The sequence below is a fragment of the Apium graveolens genome, chromosome 1, assembly GCF_009905375.1.
Source record: "Apium graveolens cultivar Ventura chromosome 1, ASM990537v1, whole genome shotgun sequence".
NCBI lineage: Eukaryota > Viridiplantae > Streptophyta > Magnoliopsida > Apiales > Apiaceae > Apium > Apium graveolens.
In genome coordinates, this window is record NC_133647.1 from 173884295 (window position 1) to 173907576 (window position 23282).

Sequence of the window (23282 nt, forward strand, 5' to 3'; positions counted from 1 at the left end):
GCGACTGAAGATCCCAACATGCATATCAGGAATTTATCGAGATCTGTAGTACTTTCAAATATAATGGTGTTACTGATGAGGCTATCAAGCTGAGGCTTTTCCCATTCTCTCTGAGGGACAAAGCTAAGGAATGGTTACATTCTTTACCAGCTGGGTCCATCACTACTTGGGAAGATCTTGCACAAAAGTTTCTAGTGAAGTTCTATCCAATGGCCAAAACTGCAACTATGAGGAGTGCTCTTACTCAGTTTGCGCAGCAACAAGGAGAATCTATGTGTGAAGCTTGGGAGAGCTACAAGGAGATGTTGAGAAAGTTTCCACATCATGGTTTGCCTGACTGGATGGTGATCACTTGTTTCTACAATGGTTTGGGGGCCCAATCTAGGCCCATGCTCGATGCAGCTTCTAGAGGCGCCTTGTGGGCCAAAAGCTATACTGAGGCATATAATCTCATTGAAATTATGTCTGTAAATGAGTATCAAAACCCAACTCAAAAGATGATGCATGGGAAGGTAGCAGGTATTCTGGAAGTTGATGCAGCTATGGCTATTGCAGCACAGCTACAAGCGCTGTCTATGAAGGTCTATTCTTTAGCCAACTATGGAGTTCATCAAATAGCTAGTGTATGTGAGCTTTGTGCAGGCTCTCATGCTACGGAACAGTGTTCTCTTGTTAATGAATCTGTTCAGTATGTGAACAATTTTCAGCGACCGCAGTAGCCTGTGCCCGCTACTTATCATCCGAATAACATAAATCATCCCAATTTCAGCTGGAGCAATAATCAGAATGCTGTTTAGCAACCATATTAGCAAGCTACAAGTAAATAGTTTAATCCACCTGGATTCCAACAACCTCAGCAATTTGCTCAAAGGCAATCATATCCTCAACAAGGAGGTGCTACTCCACCTTCTAGTGCTGATTTTGAGGAGTTAAAGCTGTTGTGCAAAAGTCAGGATGTTTCTATCAAGACCTTGGAAAAATAGCCAATGCATTGCTCAATCATCAACCTGGCACACTTCCCAGCGATACTGAAGTGCCAGGAAGGAAGGAAGCTAAAGAGCAAGTCAAGGTTGTCACCTTAAGGTCTGGAAAAGTTGCTGATGCTGAAAAAGCAAAAGAGGTAGAAGTTAAAGTTAAGGATGAAGAAGAAAAGCAAAAGGAGAAAGAGGGGGAACCAGGGAAGACTACTGTTGAACACACTCTTCCTGAGGGTAATACAAGGGCAAAATAGCTCTATCCTCCACCATCTTTTCCTAAGCGATTGCAAAAACAAAAGCTGGACAAGCAATTTGGTAAGTTTCTGGAGGTGTTCAAGAAACTTCACATCAACATACCTTTCGCTGAGGCTCTGGAGCAAATTCCTAGTTATGCGAAATTCATGAAAGGTATTCTTTCAAGGAATGTGAAACTGGATGATCTTGATACCATTGCTCTGACGGAAGAGTGCAGTGTCAACAAAAGTTACCTCCAAAACTTAAGGATCCAGGTAGCTTCACCATTCCTTGCACAATTGGCAAGTTGTCATTGGACAAGTTCCTTTGCGATTTGGGAGCAAGCATCAATCTGATGCCGTTATCAATCTTTAAAAAGCTGAATGTTCCTGATCCGAAGCCCACCTACATGTCTCTACAATTGGCTGATCATTCGATTACATACCCACGAGGCATCGTGGAGGACGTGCTAGTAAAGGTGGACAAGCTCATCTTTCCTGCAGATTTTGTCATTCTGGATTTCGAGGAAGATAAAAAGATTCCCACAATCTCGGGAAGACCTTTCTTGGCTACAGGCCGTACCTTGATAGATGTGTAAAAAGGTGAACTCACTATGAGGGTGCAAGATCAAGATGTGACATTCAATGTGTTCAATACAATGAAACTCCCTATGGAAGATGAGGAGTGCTTCAAGGTGGATTTGGTCAATTCTGCAGTTATTTCAGAACTTGATCATGTGCTAAGGTCTGATGCCTTTGAAAATGCCTTATTGAGGGATTTTGACAGTGAAGATGATGAAGGCAATGAGCAGCTATAATACCTAAATGCTTCTCCTTGGAAACGAAAGCTAGACATGCCATTTGAATCTCTGGGAAATACTTATCTCAAGAATGCTGAGGGAAAGCTCAAATCATCTATTGAGGAAGCACCTACTTTGGAGCTTAAACCATTGCCTGAACACTTGAGGTATGCTTTTTTAGGTGATACATCTACTTTGCCTATTATTATTACATCTGACCTTTCAGGTAGTGATGAGGAAAACCTCTTGAGGATTTTGAGAGAATTCAAATCAGCCATCAGATGGACTATAGCAGATATAAAAGGGATCAACCCTTCGTACTGCATGCATAAAATTCTGCTAGAGGAAGGTAGCAAGCCAACTATTGAGCAACATCGAAGGCTTAATCCTATTATGAAAGATCTGGTGAAGAAAGAAATTCTAAAATGGCTGGATGCAGGAATCATATATCCTATTTCTGACAGTTCTTGGGTGAGCCCCGTGCAATGTGTACCTAAGAAAGGAGGTATTACTGTGGTAGCAAATGAGGAGAACGAGCTCATCCCCACTCGAACAATCACAGGATGGAGGGTATGCATGGACTATAGAAAGTTGAATAAATCCACGAGGAAGGATCACTTCCCTCTTTCATTCACTGATCAGATGCTTGACAGGTTGGCTGGTCATGAGTATTATTGTCTTCTGGATGGCAATTCGGGCTACAATCAGATTTGCATTGCACCAGAAGATCAAGAAAGGACCACCTTCACTTGTCTATTTGGCACGTTTGCTTTTTGCAGAATTTCTTTTGGCTTATATGGTGCACCTGCCACTTTTCAGAGATGCATGATGGCTATATTCTCCGATATGATTGGAAATAATGTCGAAGTGTTCATGGATGACTTCTCTATCTTTGGACATTCGTATGATGAATGCTTAAATAATCTCCATTTGGTGCTCAAAAGGTGTGTGGAAACCAATCTGGTGCTCAATTGGGAAAAATGTCACTTCATGGTGCAACAGGGCATCATTCTTGGGCATAAGGTCTCCAGTAAAGGTCTTGAGGTGGATAAAGCCAGGGTGGGCTTTATTGAAAATCTTCCGCCACCTATTTCTGTGAAAGGAATCCGTAGCTTTCTTGGTCATGCGGGTTTTTATCGGCGTTTCATCAAGGACTTCTCTAAGATATCTAAGCCGTTGTGCAACTTGCTCGAGAAAGATGTGCCTTTCAATTTTGATGATGAATGCTTGGCAGCATTCGAGACTCTCAAGAAGAGTTTAATCACCGCACCAGTGATTACGACACCGAATTGGAGAGAACCTTTTGAGATGATGTGTGATGCAATTGATTATGCAGTAGGAGCAGTTCTTGGGTAGAGAAAAACTAATATCTTTCATGTAGTTTATTATGCTAGTAAGACGCTAAATGGAGCCCAAATGAACTACACCACTACTGAGAAGGAGCTCTTGGCTATAGTTTTTGGTTTCGAAAAATTTTGATCTTATCTACTTGGGACAAAGGTGATAGTGTTCACTGATCATGCTGCCATCCGCTATCTGGTCTCAAAGAAAGATTCGAAGCCTAGACTTATTCGTTGGGTTCTCATGCTACAGGAATTCGATTTAGAGATCAAGGATCGAAAAGGTACTGAAAATCAAGTAGCTGACCATATCTTTAGATTGGAAAATCCCGAGTCTACTTCACATGATAAGACATTGATCAACGAATCTTTTCCAGATGAGCAGTTGTTCGTAATACAAGAGGAAGAGCCATGGTTCGCAGACATTGTGAACTATCTTGTTAGCAATATAATGCCTCATAATATGAATGCGGCTCAAAAGAATAAGTTTCTGCATGAGGTGAAGTGGTACATGTGGGATGAACCATATTTGTTTAGACAAGGAGCTGACCAGATTATCAGGAGATGTATCCCATTCTATGAGATGGAGGGGATATTATGAAACTGTCATTCCACAGTTTATGGTGGACATTATGGTGGTGAAAAGACAACAGCTCGTATTCTTCAAGTAGGTTTTTTCTGGCCTACGTTATTTAAGGATGCACATCAGTTCGTTTTAAGGTGTGATCATTGCCAAAGAGTAGGGAATCTTACCATAAAGGATGAGATGCCTTTAAATGTGATGCTTGAAGTTGAAGTCTTCGATGTTAGGGGAATTGATTTCATGGGACCATTTATCTCGTCCTGCAATAATCAGTACATCTTGCTGGCAGTTGATTATGTCTCGAAATGGGTAGAAGTCAAAGCTCAACCAACTAATGATGCAAATGTAGTATTGAGTTTTCTTCATAAGCAGATATTCACAAGGTTTGGAACGCTATGAGTTATCATAAGTGATGAAGGGTCGTATTTCTGCAATCGTAAGTTCACTTCTATGATGCAACACTACAATGTGAATTATAGCATTGCTACTGCCTATCATCCGCAAACTAATGGTCAAGCCAAAGTGTCTAATAGAGAGATCAAGCGCATTCTAGAGAAAGACGTTTGTCCATCAAGGAACGATTGGTCTTTGAAGCTCGATGAAGCTGGTTGGGCTTATAGAACAGCATACAAGACTCCACTTGGGATGTCCCCGTTTCAACTTGTCTATGGTAAGGGATGTCATTTACCTGCGGAGCTTGAACATAAGGCTTATTGGGCATGGCAGAAGTTAAACCTTGATCTAGATGCAGCTGGGAAGAAGCGAATGCTTCAGTTAAATGAACTTGATGAATTTCGACTTCAAGCGTACAAAAATAACAAAATATACAAGGAAAAGGTAAAAAGGTGGCATGACAGGAAGCTATCGCCTAAGTCATTCATGCCGGTGCAACAAGTTCTTCTATTCAACTCTCGTCTCCGACTTTTTCCTGGAAAGTTGAAATCAAGGTGGTCTGGACCATTTATCGTCAAACCTGTGTTTCCACATGGAGCGATGGAGATTTCTGAGAACGATCCGGGCCAAGCATTCAAAGTAAATGGTCAGAGATTGAAGCACTATTATGGGGATACGGCAAACCGTGAAGTGGTTAGTGCGGTTTTATTGACAACTTGATCGCATTACTCTACGTCAAGCTAATGACATAAAATAAGCGCTTCTTGGGAGGCAACCCAAGATATGAGACCATAGGACACCATAGAATTTAGTACTTCATCCAAAAACCCAAAAAACACAAAAAACAAAAACAAAAACCACAACACCCATTACCCCATTAACCCACGATTTCTTCCCCAATATTAGCCACAATTTCCACTCCTAATCAAATTCAACCCCTAATCTTGATATATATATACATACAAGCTCTCCATACACATCCCATATACTTTCAACTCTACAAAATCTCTCCTACACACCCTCCAACTCTTATTCTCAGTTTTCATGGCCCCAAAGAGATCACGAACTGTGGGTAGCAACAGCACCAATCCGACTGCTACTGATTCTTCGATGAATACTGCTGCGAGGCCCCGATTGTTGGATGGGGCTGCTGAAGAAGAGTACACCAAGCTTCTGACTAAGCCTATTATGAGGGAGAGGGGGTTCTTTCCATCAGGGAGGGATGGTGATTTGTTACTGATGATTGCTGAGAAGGGATGGATTACATTCTGTGAGTCACCTGAGCCGGTTCCGATGAGTATCATTCGCGAGTTCTATGCGAATGCCAAGGCCGACAAGAATGGATTTTCTGTTGTTCGTGGGCTTACTGTTGATTATCAGCCCGAGACGATTCACCGGATAATTGGATAGCGATAAAGGAAATTACAAGAGGAGCATTGGAATGAAAAGTCCCCTGAGGACTTTGATATGGACTTGATTATTGCTACTCTCTGTCGGCCGGGCACGGTGTGGAAGTTCAAAAGGGGAACCAACGAGTATCGTAATTTCCCTGTTGTCACGATGAACAGGTATGCTCGTGCTTGGAATGTATTTATGTGTGCTAATATTCTTCCTTCTGTGCATTCACATGAGGTTATAGTGGAGAGGGCGAGGTTGTTATGGGGAATTCTGAATGATAAATATTATGTGGACCTTGGTGAGTACATCTACCAAGGGATTTTGAAGTTTTTGAGGGGGAAATCGCAGTACTCTATCCCGTATGTCTCTATTGTCACAAAGCTTTGCAAGGCATGTGGAGTCCAGTGGCCTTCTTATGAGCAGCTGCAGATGCCGGCCGCTCATATTGACTCATCAACGTTGAATACAATGCATGGGTGGATGGGTGGAGAGCCCGAGTCACATGGTTTGGGGTATCACCTTCCGGGAGGAGTTCCAGTAGCTGGTGCTACCATGGCTAGGCCCAGTCAGGCTCAGGGAGAGGCAGGTTCTTCGAGAGCCCAGGGAGGAGATGATTCGGGATTGGCTAATGTCCAGTACAGGAGGCTTTCCAGGAGGATGGATGCGATGTATGAGTCGCAGAGTCGGTTTGCGCAGAAGCTCACCCAAGTACTTGGGACTGCATTTAGAGGCCTTGGAGCTAACATCCAGTGGCCTGTGTATGGTGAGGATTCTGCTTATCCACCTCCTGACACCCCACCCTCTGAGGGTGATGATGATGATTCGTCTGAGTAGGTATACCCTGTGTTCCTTTCTATTGCCTTCACTGGGGACAGTGAAGATTTTAAGTTTAGGGGTGGTAGTTAAGGAACATATTTGTGTGTGCATCATGTAGTTGCATATTTTTGCGCATATTTTTGCCATATAGTTTTTTTATATAGAGTTTTTTTTATCTTTTAGTTTTAATTATCATGTCACATAGCTCATGCATATACCATGATCCCCTTGTGTTGCTTTACCGATTAATATGTGATATTGATGCGAGTGTAGTGATAGCGTTAGAGTGATGTTAAATCTTGTTAGGTTGACATGCATGCTAGAAACACTTGTAATTTCACTAAGTCTTAGAGTATGCTTAAGGACTAGATTGTTATCATGGTTTGATGGTTTTTGAGGTTAATCTATTGCTTATGCTTAGAATGCATGATAGGCTCTTAATGATAAAAGACATGAAAAGACAAAAATTGGAGAAATTTTTTTTGGAATTCATCGCTAGTTGTGGCTAGGCGTCAAATGGCTAGTAGCCGGCTCGTATTGTATACGAGTAGTCTAGGGTTGATGCCTATTCAACTTCTATCTTAATTGTGGATGCTTGGTAGAATGGTATTCGTAGAACGAAAGTTGGCGTTTATCAGTTTCGTATTGTTCGATTAATATCATCACCATTACATGGTAAGGGTAATAACAATAACTATTGAATGAAATAGTAATGAAGTCAGGATCTCATGTGTGTTTAATATTGTTAATTTAAGTGTTTAATTCTCGTAGTAGTTATTAGTTAACCAATCTTAATTGTTATTGTCTTGACATTGAAGAATAATCATACATTGGTGAGTAAGTGTTAATTAAATATAATTAATTAGAGTCTCTGTGGGAACGAACTAGAAATCATTCTATATTACTTGCGAACGCGTATACTTGCGTGATTTATTTAGCGCATGCTTTGTGCCTAACACTTAGCTAAATATCTTTTCACCATGCTTGCATCATCAAGCCTATGTCATCCTTTTAACACATGTTTCTTCATTGTGGTTTGATGATGTCATAATCCTTGGCTTCTTGTACAAGCTTGTCTCTTGGTCGCTTATTTGTTCTATAGTTCGCTTAACTCTCGTTCTCGTTAATAGTTTGAGGGATCATATCCGGGATCTTATTACTTGGGCTTCCCTGAACCTTTATTAATTTCTTATATTCCTTTAATGATCCTCTTCTATAATCCTTAAATAAAAATTCTTTTAATTATGTTACCTTATACTTAATCCTTTCGGTATCTAGTGGATTTTCGGGAAAAACCAAAGTGTTCGAATCCGAATTCTGACGACCTTTACATACACTTATTTACTTTATGAAATACTAATACGATCTCAGAATTTTCATAACAGTACTCCTATATTGTGTGGTTTGATAATTTGTTACTATTTATCAGGGTTTCAAATATTTCCAAAAATTGGGGTTATTACATGTATGCTCCCAATCTTGGCTCACTAACAGTCTTTTTACAAAGGTGAGTTAGATGATTTGTAGAGCCACATTTATGACACTGTTTCCTAGGAGCATCTGTAATAGATGGAAAGTTGTTACTTTTGTTTATTTCAACCTTCCCATTTATGTTTTCTTCTTCTTTCATGCATTCTCAGTCTTAACTTCCCTGATAGATTTCTTGGGAGTTTGTTTTACCATGGGCTTCTTCTCAGTTTTAAGAGTTGGGGTTGTTTCTGTGCATTTCTTATCATTGTCCTCATTAGCCAGTTCTTGCTTTATGATCAAATCTTCTTCACTAAAATTTACTTCACATACTTTGAACAGTGGTGAATCAACCTTTCTCAGCATAACTGAAACATCTTAATTTATAGTTGTCTTTCCCTTGTCACCTTCAACTTTCTTGTTGATGTTCAATGCATCATAATACAATCCAATAGCTATGTTAGCACATGTCTTGTTCTTCTCATGGTATTGACCAACTAGTTGAGATGCATTCCTGAATGACATCAGTTTCACCTCATCTTTCTCTATCTTTTCTCTTAACGCAACTTCTATTTCACTAGCATAATTGAGCTTGTTCTTTAGATATTTATTTTCTTGCTTGACTGTCTCAAGCTCCACAAGCAATAGCTCAAACTTTTGTTTCTCACCCTTAAGATTCTCATTAGCTTTTGATAACCTACTGACCTCCTCAATAGCTGCAACCATGCTAGTATGAATGTGGAACATTTATATACTCATCTTTTCAACAGTCTCCTTATATTGACTTTTATTTAAATCAATAGTGGTAAGAGTTGGTAAATGTGATTTTGATGAGGATGACTCTCCTTGCTCCAAGGCCATGAGTGCATAGTTTCCTACTTTCTCATCATCACCATTATCTGAATCATCCCAACTCTTTCCTTCTGCAATATAAGCTTTACCCTATTGCTTTCTTAGAAGAGCCTCATATTTTACTTCCAGTTCTCGATAGGCCTTGTCATTTTTCACTTTCTTTGGCTTCCTGCATTCTGTAGCAAAATGGCCCAATTCATCACAACTGAAGCACCTAATCTTTGGCATGTCAACAGATCCTGTTTTGTAGCCATTTTTGCTGCCAGAGTTATAATGTGTCTTTGTCTTCCAGCTGTTGTCCTTGTTGGATGTTTGTCCCTTATTTTTGAAGAACTTTAGCTTTTTTACTCTGATGTTAGAGAATTTCCTTGCTAAGTAAGCCATGGCCTGATAACTCATCCAGTTCATCCAAGGTATAGAATTCATCCTCTTCTAATACAAGAATAACTTGCTTCTGTGGTTCCTTGTTCTTTTGCTCATTTCTTGAAACAATTGGAGTCTGGATTTCTTGTTCATCATCAGATGACTGGCTATCATTAACAACTAGGAAACTTGATCCATCAGCAATGTGCCCTTGACCAGCTCTTAAAGATTTTCTTTGAATCATTTCCAGTTCATAGGTTTTTAGAATTCCATACAAAACCTCCAGTGTCATTCTGCTCAATTTTCTCCCTTCTTTTATAGCTGAAATGTTTTGTTCTAGATGGTCAGGAAGGATGAGCAAAAACTTTAAGTTAACTTCCTCAACTTCATAGTATTTGTCATGAAGCTGCAAGTCATTAATCAGCTTGTTTAATCTTTCAAAGACATCAATTATGCCCTCCTTTGGTTTAGCCATAAAATCCTCATATTGAGATACCAAAATCCTCATTTAATTTGACCTATCTTCCTCTGTTCCCTCACATAGAATCTCTATTTTCTCCCAGATCTATTTAGCTTTGTCACAGTCGATAATGTTATTGTACATTACATTGTCAAGTGACTTTATCAGAATTAGTTGCAAGCTATTATCCAGAGAGATTTTCTCCTTTTCAATCTCAGAGTACTTTGAGGGATCCTTAGGAGCATAATGAGCTGGGATGACCATGTCTCCATCTATAGATTCCTCAACTCTTTCCATGGGAGTGAAAGGGCCATTCTTGAGAATCTGAACATATAATGGGTTGGCCATCTTTATAAACAACAATATTTTCTTTTTCTATAATGTATAGTTGGCTTTGTCAAAGGCTGGTATCTTGATACTACTTAGCTTCTGTATATTCATTCTTCCAAGATCTTTAATCTGTTTGCTTTCAGATTTTGCTCTGATACCACTTGTTAGGTAATGAATACAACACAGGGGGGTGAATGTGTTTTGGCTAATTTTAAGGCTTTTTGAATGTTTGTTTCTTGGTTAACAAAGCACATTAGAAATGCAGTAATATTATGTTAGCTGAAAAAAATAGTACACATAATATTTCAAAACTCACTGAATTTTGTATTAAAATTAAGCTAGTGTTCTGCTACAAATCCTGGGTTCTTTGTAAGTAAAGAACTCAGCTTCTTCCTTGAGAGTTACAAGAAAAACTAGATATGTTTGATGCAATTTGAAAGCAAAGAACCAGTGTTTACTTTATTGATTAGTAAACACAGGTTTACACATCATGCAATAAGATGTACTAAACCCTACTTTAAGTTATCTTTTAAACTTTCCATTTCTGGCTTAGTGAATCCTTGCATATCTTGTAGATCTGTGAGTTTCCTTTGTTAGTTAATCTTGGCCTTTGATCTTGTACTCTTCAAACTGCTTTTGTAGACTTTTCAATCTAAGTGATTAGATCGTTTGTTGATTGATAATCTTGAATATTTAACTTGTCTGCATTATGTACTTGAGGTTCATATCAAGATCTCAAATTTGTTCTAAAGAGAACTGACATCTCGATAAGAATAATGGCTTATCGAGATCTCTTAGTTCTCTATAAGTGTCTTTGACTTGTCGAGGTTTCTTAGTTCTCTATAAGTGAACTTGGCTTGTCGAGGTCTCCAAATTTCTGCATGTAGAAATGACTTGTCGATATCTTTAAGATCTCTATAAGCATTTTGATTTGTCGATATCTCTGAGATGTCTAATGAGAAAATTGACTTGTCGGTATCTCCAATCTTCACATCTTCATTTTGACTTGTCAATATCTCCGAGATCTCTAATGAGAAAATTGACTTGTCGATATCTCCAATATTCACATCTTCATTTTGACTTGTCGATATATCAAAGATCTCTATATACATTTTGACTTGTAGATATCTCTGAGATCTTTAGTGATAATTTGACTTGTCGATATCTCCGATCTTCATGTCTTCATTTGGTTTGTCGATATCTCTGAGACTTCTCGATAGGCTCATTTGGACTTCTCGATAAGTCATTCTGGAGTTCTTGAATGACATCTCTATATAACTTGATTTGTGGCTTGTAGATATCTTGACTTAGAACATTTGCCCTAAAACAGATTTATTCAACTCCAAGCTTCTTCACAATTTCTCTGAGGCATGATCTTCTTGATCTTCTTCCAGAGTTTATTCTTAGGCTTGAGACTATTTACAGAAAAATACTCCAGTCTAATCTTTGACATATTTACAGACTCAAGTAATACTCTAAAAAATATAAATTTAGATTATCTTACAACTAATTCTTAAGGCTGTCATTTTGACTTAGTCTTGTTATGACATAGGCATGTCTTGCACAACAATATCATTACAAGAAATAAAGCAATACTGGTTGCAAAGGGCTATTCACAACAAGAAGGCATTGATTATGATGAGACTTTTGCTCCAGTTGCAAGGCTTGAGGTAATCAGAATTTTCCTAGCATATGTTGCTCACATGAAGTTTAAAGTGTTCCAGATGGATGTGAAGAGTGCATTTCTGAATGGTGAACTTGAAGAGGAAGTTTATGTTGAACAACCTCCAGGGTTCATTGATCCAAAATATCCTGATCATGTCTATAAATTGGATAAAGCACTCTATGGACTAAAACAAGCTCCAAGGGCCTGGTACGAAACACTTGCGCTATTTCTATTAGAAAGTGGTTTCACAAGAGGTACGATTGACAAAACTTTATTTAATAAATACCATGGTAAGGACTTGTTATTAATACAGATATATGTTGATGATATCATTTTTGTTCTACTAATGATAAACTCTATGAGAGGTATGCAAAGCTAATGCAGTCAAGATATCAAATGAGTATGACGGGAGAATTGAGTTATTTTTTGGGTTAACAAGTAAAAAAGACTGATGAAGGGATCTTCATAAATTAATTCAAATACACTAGGAATTTGCTCAAAAGATTTTGAATGCAAGAAAGTTCAACTGCAATTACTCCAATGGCCACTGCAACCAAGTTAGATTTAAATACTGGTTCATTAGTAGATATAACTAACTACAGAGGTATGATTGGCTAAATCCTATATTTGACTACTAGGACACCTGATATCATGTATACTACCTGTCTCTGTGCAAGGTTCCAAGCTGATCCAAGGGAACCACATCTATTAGCTGTGAAAAGAATTCTTAAATATCTCAAAGGAACCATAAATCTTGGATTATGGTATCCTAGAGATTTAGACTTTAAGGTAATTGTATACTCAGATGCTGATTTTGCAGGATGTAAAATAGACAGGAAAAGCACTTCTGGAAGCTGCCAATTTCTTGGTGGCAGATTGGTTTCTTGGTTTAGCAAAAAATAAAAGTCAATCTCCACATCAACTGCAGAAGCTAAATATATTGTTGTAGGAAGCTGTTGTGCTCAAATTATATGGATGAAGAATCAGTTACTGAATTATGGGTTAGAGTATTCTGCAATTCCTATATATTGTGATAATCAAAGTGCTTTTACAATGACAGGAAATCCAGTATAACATTCAATGACTAAACACATCAGTATTAGGTACCATTTTATAAGGGAACATGTGATGGAATGTGCAGTGATAAGTAGATTTTATATCCACTTGGAATGCTTCATTACAAGCTTAAATTGGTGTTTTGGACTCAAGTTGTTGGTATTTTGATGTGTTTTTATGTTATTGCATTTCAGGTATCAGTTAAACGAAGAAAGGAGCTTTTAAAGGAAATATGATAAAAAGTGATCAGAATTGAAAGCCTAGGCCATTGTCAAGTTGTAATTAGCTTCGCGTGGACAGTTGAATCGCCTAATTCTGACGAGTAGAACTTAAGTTAAGGGCAAAATAAGATTCATCAGAATTTTTCCAGAAAGGCTGCAGGCGCCCGCCTGCTGCTGCAGGCGCCCGCCTGCTGATGCGCGGCTGATTTCACTGAAAAAGCCTTTTTGAGTAGAATTTGACGATTTTAAGGGTCCAGGTCCAATATGGGCTTATATATACTTTAAAAAAAAGGATTTTCATCATCCGGGAAGATAAGGATACCAAGGAGAAGACCTAGAAGCACAAAACAACTCCAAAAAAAAAGATCTTATTTTCAACTTGTGATTCTTTGAATTAGTTGAAACTTTGGATGCTCGTTTTCGTTCTTGTTGAACCTATATCTCATTTATTTGCACTTTAATTATTATTTAGTTTATTAAGACCTTGTTTACACCATGCTTTCATTGGAACCCATGATGACGATGAGTTCAATCATGGGCTAATCTCATTTACTTATGAATTTTAATAGTTAATTGTTTTGATATCTTGGTGTGTGGTGATTGATTAATATCCTAGTATTGGTTGTACTTATTCGTCTTATGTGCGTAGCTAACATATAAGATAGTGTGTTAATCTCTATTGAAGCGACAGTGAATTTAGAGATTTAGAACTTGCCATGCTAGCATAGATTCATGTATTTGTTATGCATGATTCATAGGTAATTTTAACAATCTTACTTGCCCTATGTAATCAAGATAGATAACTTGTGATTAAACCGTTATGCTGTCAAATTCTATAGACATATAGGGTCTCAATATAAGTGGTGCCTATTCAGCTTCTATCTCTTTTGTGGATATCTGGTAGAATGGTACTCGTGCAACGAAAGTTGGCGTTTACTAGTTTTGTGTTATCTGATTAGTGTCATCACCATTACATGCTAAGGTTAAGAACAATAAGGCTATTGAATGAAGTATTTAATGAAGTTAGAATCCCATGTTTGTCATATATAGTAATTCAACCTCAATTCTCTTAGTTAATGTTATTTAGTATAATCTCTTAGTTTAATAAAAACCCAATTTGTTATTTGTCTTAGCATTGAGCGATAACCATACATTGTTGTATAGGTGCATAAATTGAACTTAACCTAAACCAGTCTCTGTGGGAACGAATCTGATTTATATCTTATACTACTTGCGAACGCGTATACTTGTGTGAATTTTAGCGCGTGTTTTCGCCCTAACAAGTTTTTGGCGCTGCTGCCGGGGACTCGGTGTTAATTTTTAGTTTATGTGCTTGTCATCAGTGGTCGTTAAAGTTCACTGACTCGGACTCTTTGACTCTCACGGTTTATGTGTTTGTGTTTCAGGTACTCATTAAAATGGGAGATCTAGCAGCACGAACGAAAGCCTTGATGGATTTTTCTCAACCCAAAATCAATGACATTAAATCTAGCATTGTCAGGCCAGCTATCATAGTTAATACCTTTGAGATCAAGCCTGGCATAATTCAATCGGTGCAGAATTCAATCCAGTTTGGGGTTCTTTAACGGAAGATCCCAATATGCACACTAGGGATTTCATTGAGATCTGCGACACCTTCAAGTTCAATGGTGTTTCTGAAGATGCTGTGAAGCTGAGACTATTTCCATTCTCTCTGGGAGACAAGGCTAAGAGCTGGTTACACTCTCTACCAGCTGGTTCAATTACTACTTGGGAGGATCTTGCTCAGAAATTTCTTACTAAATTCTTCCCTATGGCGAAGATAGCTGCAATGAGGAATGCTCTTACTCAATTTTGCGCAGCAAACGGGAGAATCTTTGTGTGAAGCTTGGGAGAGCTACAAGGAGATGCTTAGGAAGTGTCCTCATTATGGAATGCCAGATTGGATGATCATCAATTGCTTCTATAACGGTTTGGGAGCACAATTCAGACCCATGCTCGATGCAGCATCAGGCGGGGCATTATGGGCAAAGAGCTATGAGGAAGCTTCTGATCTAATTGAACTGATGGTTGCTAATGAATATCAGTATCCAACCCAGAGATTACCACAAAGCAAGGTAGCAGGAGTTCTTGAGGTGGATATAGCTACGGCAATCACTGCTCAACTAAAGGAGTTGTCTATAAAGATCGATTCTCTGGCTAACTATGGTGTTAAGAAGATAACCAGTGTTTGTGAGCTATGTACAGGTTCGCATGCGATGGAGCAATGCGTTATATCTAGTGACTCAGCTCAGTTTGTGAGCAACTTTCAGAGATCACAGCAACCAGTTCCAGACACTTATCATCTTGACAACTGGAATCATCCTAACTTCAGCTGGAGCAACAATCAGAATGCAATGCAACAGCTGTTCCAGCAGTTTGGAAATAAGCTATTCAACCCTCCTGGTTTTCAGCAACAAATTACACCAAAACAACAAACTCTTGGTACATGTCTATCTTCGAATGAAAAATCTAAATTGGAGGAGTTGCGGCTTATGTGCAAAAACCAGGCTCTTATATGCCAAAGCCAGGCTATTTCTATCAAGACTCTGGAGAACCAAATAGGGCAAATTGCTAATGCCTTATTGAATCGACCACCAGGAACGCTTTCTACTGATATAGAAATAAATCCAGGCAAGAGGGAAGTTGAAGAACAGGTGAACGCCATCACCTTAAGGTCTGGAAAGGTCGCAAGCCCCCAAATTCAGCAAGGGGAAGAGCCTAAAAAATCTCAAGTTTCAGAAAATGCAATTGGGGCTGAAGAAGAAGTGCAGAAGGAAGTAGAGGTGGAACCAAGGAAGACTACTATGGAACACACTCCTCCTGAGGGTAATACAGGGGAGAAACAGATCTATCCTCCACCTCCTTTTCCTAAGAGGCGGCAGAAGAAAAGGCTGGGTAAGCAGTTTGAGAAGTTTTTGGAGGTGTTCAAGAAACTTCATATCAACATACCTTTCGCTGAAGCTCTTGAACAGATTCCTAGGTATGCGAGGTTTATGAAAGGTATTCTCTCTCGAAAAGTGAAGTTCGATGACTTAGAGACCGTTGCTCTCATGGAGGAATACAGTGTTATGCTGCAACATAAGTTGCCTCCGAAGCTTAAAGATCCTGAAAGCTTCACTATTCCTTGCACCATCGGAAACTTGTCATTCGACAAATGTTTATGTGATTTAGGAGCTAGCATCAATCTGATACCCTTATCTATCTTCAAGAAGCTCGGTCTGCCTGATCCGAAACCAATATACATGTCATTGCAACTAGCTGACCGTTCCATCGCTTATCCATGAGGTATAGTGGAGGATGTCTTGGTCAAGGTGCATAAACTCATCTTCCCTGCTGACTTTGTAATTCTTAATTTCGAGGAAGATAAGAAGATTCCCATCATCTTGGGAAGACCATTCTTGGCTAAATGCCGAACTTTGATCGATGTGCAAAAAGGAGAGCTTTCGATGAAGGTTTATGATCAAAAGGTCACTTTTAATGTGTTCAAGGAAATAAAGTTGCCCACAACTAAAGAGAAGTGCTTTAAAGTAGAGTGGGTAGACTCTGTCGTGAATTTGGAGCTTGAGCAATTGCCAAAGTCAGATACCTTAGAGAGATCCTTAATAGGGGAATCAGTTATTAAAGATGAAGAAAGAGCAGAGCAATTGCAGGATTTGAATTCACCTCCGTGGCTGAGGAAGTTGGATTTGTCATTCGATTCTCTTGGGTCAGCAGAGCTGAAAATTTCTCAGGAGCGTTTTGAACCATTTATTCAAGAAGCTCCCACACTTGAGCTCAACAGAATGTCAGATCACTTGAGTTATTCATTCTTAGGTGCACTCATTGATAAGGGGTTGAGATATATTTTTGATGATGAAGAGAGTAGATGGACGGATATTCATGTGCCTACAGAGGGTTCTTCTCATGTGCAATAGGTAGTTAATAGGACTGGTATTGGTGATTCCCAGTATAGAAGATTGACTAGGCGTATGGAGGCCATGCATGTCATCCACCGATATTTTGTTGAAGATTTGACAAAAGCTTTCGGTACTGTTGTTCGAGACACTGGTGGCGAGGTTGATTGGCCACCTGATCCTCCACCCGACAAGGGTGACTCTCCCACTAATTAGGTATGCCTAAAATCCTTATTATTACCTTCAATGAGGACATTAAAAATTTTAAGTTTGGGGGTGATAATGTAAGGATTAGTAGTGTGTGTCCATATAGATTCATATAGAGTCATATTGCATGTTTAGTTATAGTTCATTCATATTTTTGCATGATTGTTCATTTAGGACATATTTGTTTATTTTTATGTGATTTCGTATAGTTTCATTTGCATGCATATTTAGCATGATCCCTTAAGATGAACTATGATATTTGATTAGTTGATGTTGATTTGAGTGTGGTGATGACGAATAGAGGGATGTTTAAGTCCTAATGAATTGATTTGCATGCCAGAAACAAATATTTTCACAAAGTATTATAGGGTTGCTTTTGATCTAGATCATGATCATACTTGTTTGTTATTGAGATTTAATCACTTGGTTATATTTAGAATTTATGATATTCTCGTAATGACGTAAAAACACTGATTTTTTTATCTAGAGAAAAACTTAGATTTTATTGCTAGTTGTTGTATGGCTAGTAGTCGGCTCATATTTTAATGAGTAGTCTAGGGTTGAATGAGATGGATCCAAACACACTCATTCAGAAATTAAAGAAAAAAAATGAAAAAAAGAAAAAAAAGTATGTGTTTATGCATAATTGATCAAGAGTGAGCTCTTTAATACTCGAGTTATTAAGTTCTAGGGGACTTTGTGCCTAGTGACCTAAGGCTTTTATAGTCTGGGATCCGCTAACCTAACACGCGCTATATAGGTATTATTGCATAAGTCTTTTGGGACCTCATTCATTGCACGGTTAAATAAGCATTTTTGTTATGTGTTCAATAATAGTGTGAATCCTTGTATAACTCTAGTAGAAAGGAGGTGTTGTGAGTCATACTGCGTTTATTATCTATTCTCTTTATAAACTTTTGATTGTTTCGATGATAGATAAGTTATGGTTATTGATCTAGTATCGAGAGATATCTGTTAAGCATTCCACACACGTACATTTCTGGTTTGTGAGTTGGTTTATGGGATTTATTCAAACTCTGTTTTAAGTCATTGGCTTATTCATTTGGTTATGGTTATTCTGAGGGGATCGATTGCATTATCATTTAGTTGCATTCACGTAGTTGCATTCATGCATTAGGTTTGCTTTGAGGTTTTGAGTCTGTTTATGCTTGAGGACAAACATCGATTCAAGTTTGGGGGTGTGAGATAAGTGGATTTTATATCCACTTGGAACGCTTCATTACAAGCTTAAATTGATGTTTTGGACTCAAGTTGTTGGTATTTTGATGTGTTTTTGTGTTATTGCATTTCAGGTATCAGTCAAATGAAGAAAGGAGCTTTTAAAGGAAATATGATAAAAAGTTATCAGAATTGAAAGCCTAGGACATTGTCAAGTTGTAAAGAATCTTGTTAGCTTCGCGTGGACAGATGAATCGCCTAATTCTGACGAGTAGAACTCAAGTTATGGACAAATTAAGATTCATCAGAATTTTTCCAGAAAGGCTGCAGGCGCCCGCCTGCTGATGCGCGGCTGATTTCGCTGAAAAAGCCTTTTTTGAGTTGAATTTGACGATTTTAAGGGTCCAGGTCCAATATGGGCTTATATATACTTAAAAAAAGGTTTTCATCATCCGGAAAGATTGGGATACCAAGGCGAAGACCTAGAAGCAAAAAATAACTCCAAAAAAGAATATCTTGTTTTCAACTTGTGATTCTTTGAATTAGTTGTAACTTTGGATGCTCGTTTTCATTCTTATCGAACCTAGATCTCGTTTATTCGTACTTTAATTATTATTCAGTTTAATAAGACCTTGTTTATACCATGCTTTCATTGGAACCCATGATGACGATGAGTTCAATCATGGGCTAATCGTTATCATGGGATTCTAGCGGATTTACTTATGGATTTCAATAGGTAATTATTTCGATATCTTGGTGTGTGGTGATTGATTGATATCCTAGTATTGGTTGTACCTATTCGTCTTATGTGTGTAGCTAACATATAAGATAACGTGTTAATCTCTACTGAAGCGACAATGAATTTAGAGATTTAGAACTTGCCATGCTAGCATAGGTTCATGTATTTGTTATGCATGATTCGTAGGTAATTTTAACCATCTTACTTGCCCTATGTAATCAAGATAAATAACTTGTGCTTAAACCGTTATGGTGTCAAATTCTATAGACATATAGGGTCTTAATATAATTGGTGCCTATTCAGCTTCCATCTCTTTTGTGGATGTCTGGTAGAATGGTACTCGTGCAATGAAAGTTGGCGTTTACTAGTTTCGTGTTATCTGATTAGTGTCATCACCATTACATGCTAAGGTTAAGAACAATAAGGCTATTGAATGAAGTATTTAATGAAGTTAGAATCCCATGTTTGTCATATATAGTAATTCAACCTTAATTCTCTTAGTTAATGTTATTTAGTATAATCTCTTAGTTTAATAAAAACCCAATTTGTTATTTGTCTTAGCATTGAGCGATAACCATACATTGTTGCATAGGTGCATATATTGAACTCAACCTAAACCAGTCTATGTGGGAACGAATCTGATTTATATCTTATACTACTTGCGAATGCGTATATTTGCGTGAATTCTAGCACGTGTCTTCGCCCTAACATGTAGCGGAATTGATTTTTGTTCCAAAAGATCAACAATTAGCAAATATATTCACCAAGCCTCTCTTTGAAACTACCTTTACCAGATTAGTGAATGAATTGGGAATGATATCAGGACATTTCTCAAACTCTGAAAATTTGGAATAACTACTGATAATTAGAGTATGATGTCTTTTTATTATGTATCAGTACTTGTTAAATACTGGTTATAGTGTTAAACTCTGATGCCATGACAGTATGTAATTAGCTTCTATTAATCCCATCCAGTAGCTGTATGTTAAACTCTGATTATCTGTATAAGCTCTAATATTGGTCAACTTGTATTGATTGATAAAACCTGATAGTGGCGGGTTAAACACTAAAATTGGTCAAACTCTGAATGACCATTATATTCTGATGATATTTTTTGAATATATTTATATATTGTTTTAATCAGTATTTTAATTACAGTGGTGAAGTAATATGCAAGTGGGTAATTATGAATGATTAAAGTTGTTCACTGATGGCGTGAGGATAGGTAAAAACGTTTGAGTATACACAAAACATTATTCCGGGAAACTGTGCACGCAATAACTACCTTTATTACACGTTTACATGATTGTTTTTACAGTCAATAGCATGCTACCACGTGTCCCACTAAACTGAAATGTTTCTGACTTAGTGGAGTGATTTCTTAAACAAAATCAAATTTTAATTTCAAATGAATACTTTATCTAATCTTTATTATCTTATTCTCTGCTAATTCACTCTCTCTCTCTCTCTCACCCATTAACTCTGAAACCCTAATTTCTTCTCGAAACTTTTTCTTGCAAATTAACCATGACTTCACCAGTTGCTTCTAAACCTTTTACTTATGGTGGTGCCAAGTTTGTACTAACAATTACTCGGCTATACTGGACAACAATAGTGTCAATATTGATTTTCATATCTTTCAGGACTTTTTGAGATCCAGTGAGATTGAGTTTGCTCTCACAGCTCCACCCACAATCTCTGGTGACCAGGTTCTAGCTATTTGGAAGCCTAGTGTCTATGATGATGGAGGAGCTATTGGGACTTCAAATCTTGTGTTTGAGTTTGATAATAAAACAAGGATTGTAACTCCTCAAACTGTAAGGGATGCATTGCAGTTGCCTGCTCATAACTCCTACTCAACTTTTGTGGGAGATGCTGAGATGAGGAGGTTTTTCGCTGAGATAGGCTATGACAAGGATTTGAAGAACCTTGGTCAGTTGAAAAGAAATGGGTTTAGGAAGAAATGGAATTTCTTTTTCGATTGCATCACAAAGGCCTTCAACAACAAATCTTCCAACTTTGATGCTCTGCCTATCATGACACAAAAAATTGGGTAATCTCTAATTTATGGTCATCATTATGATTTTGGTAGAGTAGTTTTATGTTTCATAGGAGATAGGTTAAAAGCTGATAGGCATACAGTGTACTATGCTAGATTCTTTCAGTTAATTTTCAATATCTGTTTCCCTGATACCCCTATCCCCCAGTAATCAAACTGTGTCAGTATTTAAGCTTAAAATAAGGGATTTATCTGATCTCATTTCATAATATGAACATAAAGAGGAATTAGCTCCTTTGAGGTTGCCACTGGTTGCTAGGAACTTGCTCATTGCAAGGCTCCCTGTGACTTATGGTTTTCCCTATAAGCAGAGTGCTAAGCTGCAGGAAATCACCATTGGGAAGCCCTCTATAGCTCACCCTAGCACAACAACCTAAACACAACCACAAACACAAACTACCTCAGGTGTCTCTCAAAAGACACCTGTTGTAAAAAGAAAAAAAGGCTCCAGTTGAGAAACCCCAAGAGGGTAGGAGATCAGCTACTATAAATACTGATGTAGCTAAATTAAAAGCTGATGCAACACAAGTTCTTAAATATTCTAAACCTTCAGAATCTGTTAGGAGGAAGCTTGTGCTTGCAAGGATTGGAATCAGATGATGATGAGGACAATGTTACCTTATCCTCCAAATTTCCAAGCTTAAAATATGATTCTTCATCAAGACCAGTTAATAAGTGGATTTTTTATCTACTTGGAACGCTTCATTTCAGGTTTAAGTTGGTGTTTTCGACTCAAATTTTTGGTATTTTTGATGTGTTTTTGTGTTTGTGCATTCCAGGCATCAGTTTAATGAAGAAAAAAGCTTTTTAAAGAAATATGCTGAAAAGAGATCAGAATTGTAAGCCTAGGACATTCTCAAGTTGTAGAGAATCTCGTTAGCTTCGCGTGGGCAGTTGAATCGCCTAATTCTGACGAGCAAAACTTACGATACGGCCAAAAGAAGAAATGTCATAATTTTTCCCGCGGCCGCGCCAGAACCAGCGCGCCCGCACCGCTGAAAACACTATTCCAGCGTGGCCGTGCCCGAAAATAGCGCGCTCGCACCTTGTTTCTGCCCCAGAATCCTGATTTTAGTCAAAATTGTAGATTTTGAGAGTCCTGGTCATCCTGGAGCCTATATATACCAATAAAAAGACGTCTTAACAACAAAGAGACCTGAGAGAGCAATAAGAAGGCCTAGAGAGCAAGAGACGGCTACGGAGAAGAAGACTTTTATTTTCTTTGATATAGTTGATACTTGGATTGTGGCGCCCTCCAAACCCGGGTCAGAAGTTTGGGGTCCACACACACACCTTAATTATAACCTGCTTTTAACAATAATAAAGATAATAATAATATATGCAGTGACCCTACTTATCAACCACCACGGACCGCAACAGGTTAAAGTATGCACACAAGCCAAACACACTAATATAACAAACCATTCAAATCCCAACTATTTCAAACTCACACTGAGTATCAAACATTAATACAAACTTTTACAAACTTAAATTATCCCAAAAGAAGCCTACTAGCTCAGCTTCCTCAACCTGAACCCCTAGCTCTCACGCTGGACTGGGGATTCTCGCTACCAACTGGTTCCTTTTTAACTGGAAAGAATATAAACAACATCGCACAAATGAGCTAACTAGCTCAGCAAGTCAAAATGACAAAACTGAGAATAATGATCATCAGGTGACTATGATTATGATAACAAGTGAACATTGGATTATGATTTAGAATTGGATATTATACTTTTAATTTAAAAACCAAAGTTAGGCTGCTGATCAGTCACGCACTAACCCCGAGCAAGGCACACAGCATTGCTCTAACTACTGGATCCAAGGCACACATTGGCCTAACTTGACCATTATATGGTCTGACCACGAATCTGGTCCACAATTTTATAAAAACAATCCAATTCTAACATAATAACAGAATATACAATAATAAACAATAACCGAAATCATTAACAACAATAAATGTTTAACAATGAAAGGGTTTAAATCCTTGTAAGGATCAACAAGGTACTTTTAAAGCTTGAATGCTGGGTAATGAAAGAATTGGATAACAAAGGAATCAACATTTCAGGGTCTCAAAGATTTGGGCTTTCAAAGCATAAGATATCATGGATTGAGTATATAATAATTCAGTTCAGTGTCTGATATTTAGTTTGTATGTATTTGTGGAGTAGTATCGTAGATTTGTGGTTCGTGTTTGGGTATACAATAATCAATGGCTTAGAAAGA

The 23282-nt window shown here is 38.0% G+C and overlaps 2 non-coding genes across 2 annotated transcripts; both read right to left on the minus strand.

The window, feature by feature from the left end:
- Positions 1-224: 224 nt before the first annotated feature.
- LOC141683169 (small nucleolar RNA R71) lies at positions 225-331 on the minus strand. The gene has a single exon (XR_012560148.1). It is a non-coding gene; the product is annotated as a small nucleolar RNA R71 (small nucleolar RNA).
- Positions 332-14762: 14431 nt separating this feature from the next.
- On the minus strand, positions 14763-14870 carry LOC141683148 (small nucleolar RNA R71). The gene has a single exon (XR_012560136.1). It is a non-coding gene; the product is annotated as a small nucleolar RNA R71 (small nucleolar RNA).
- Positions 14871-23282: the final 8412 nt, after the last annotated feature.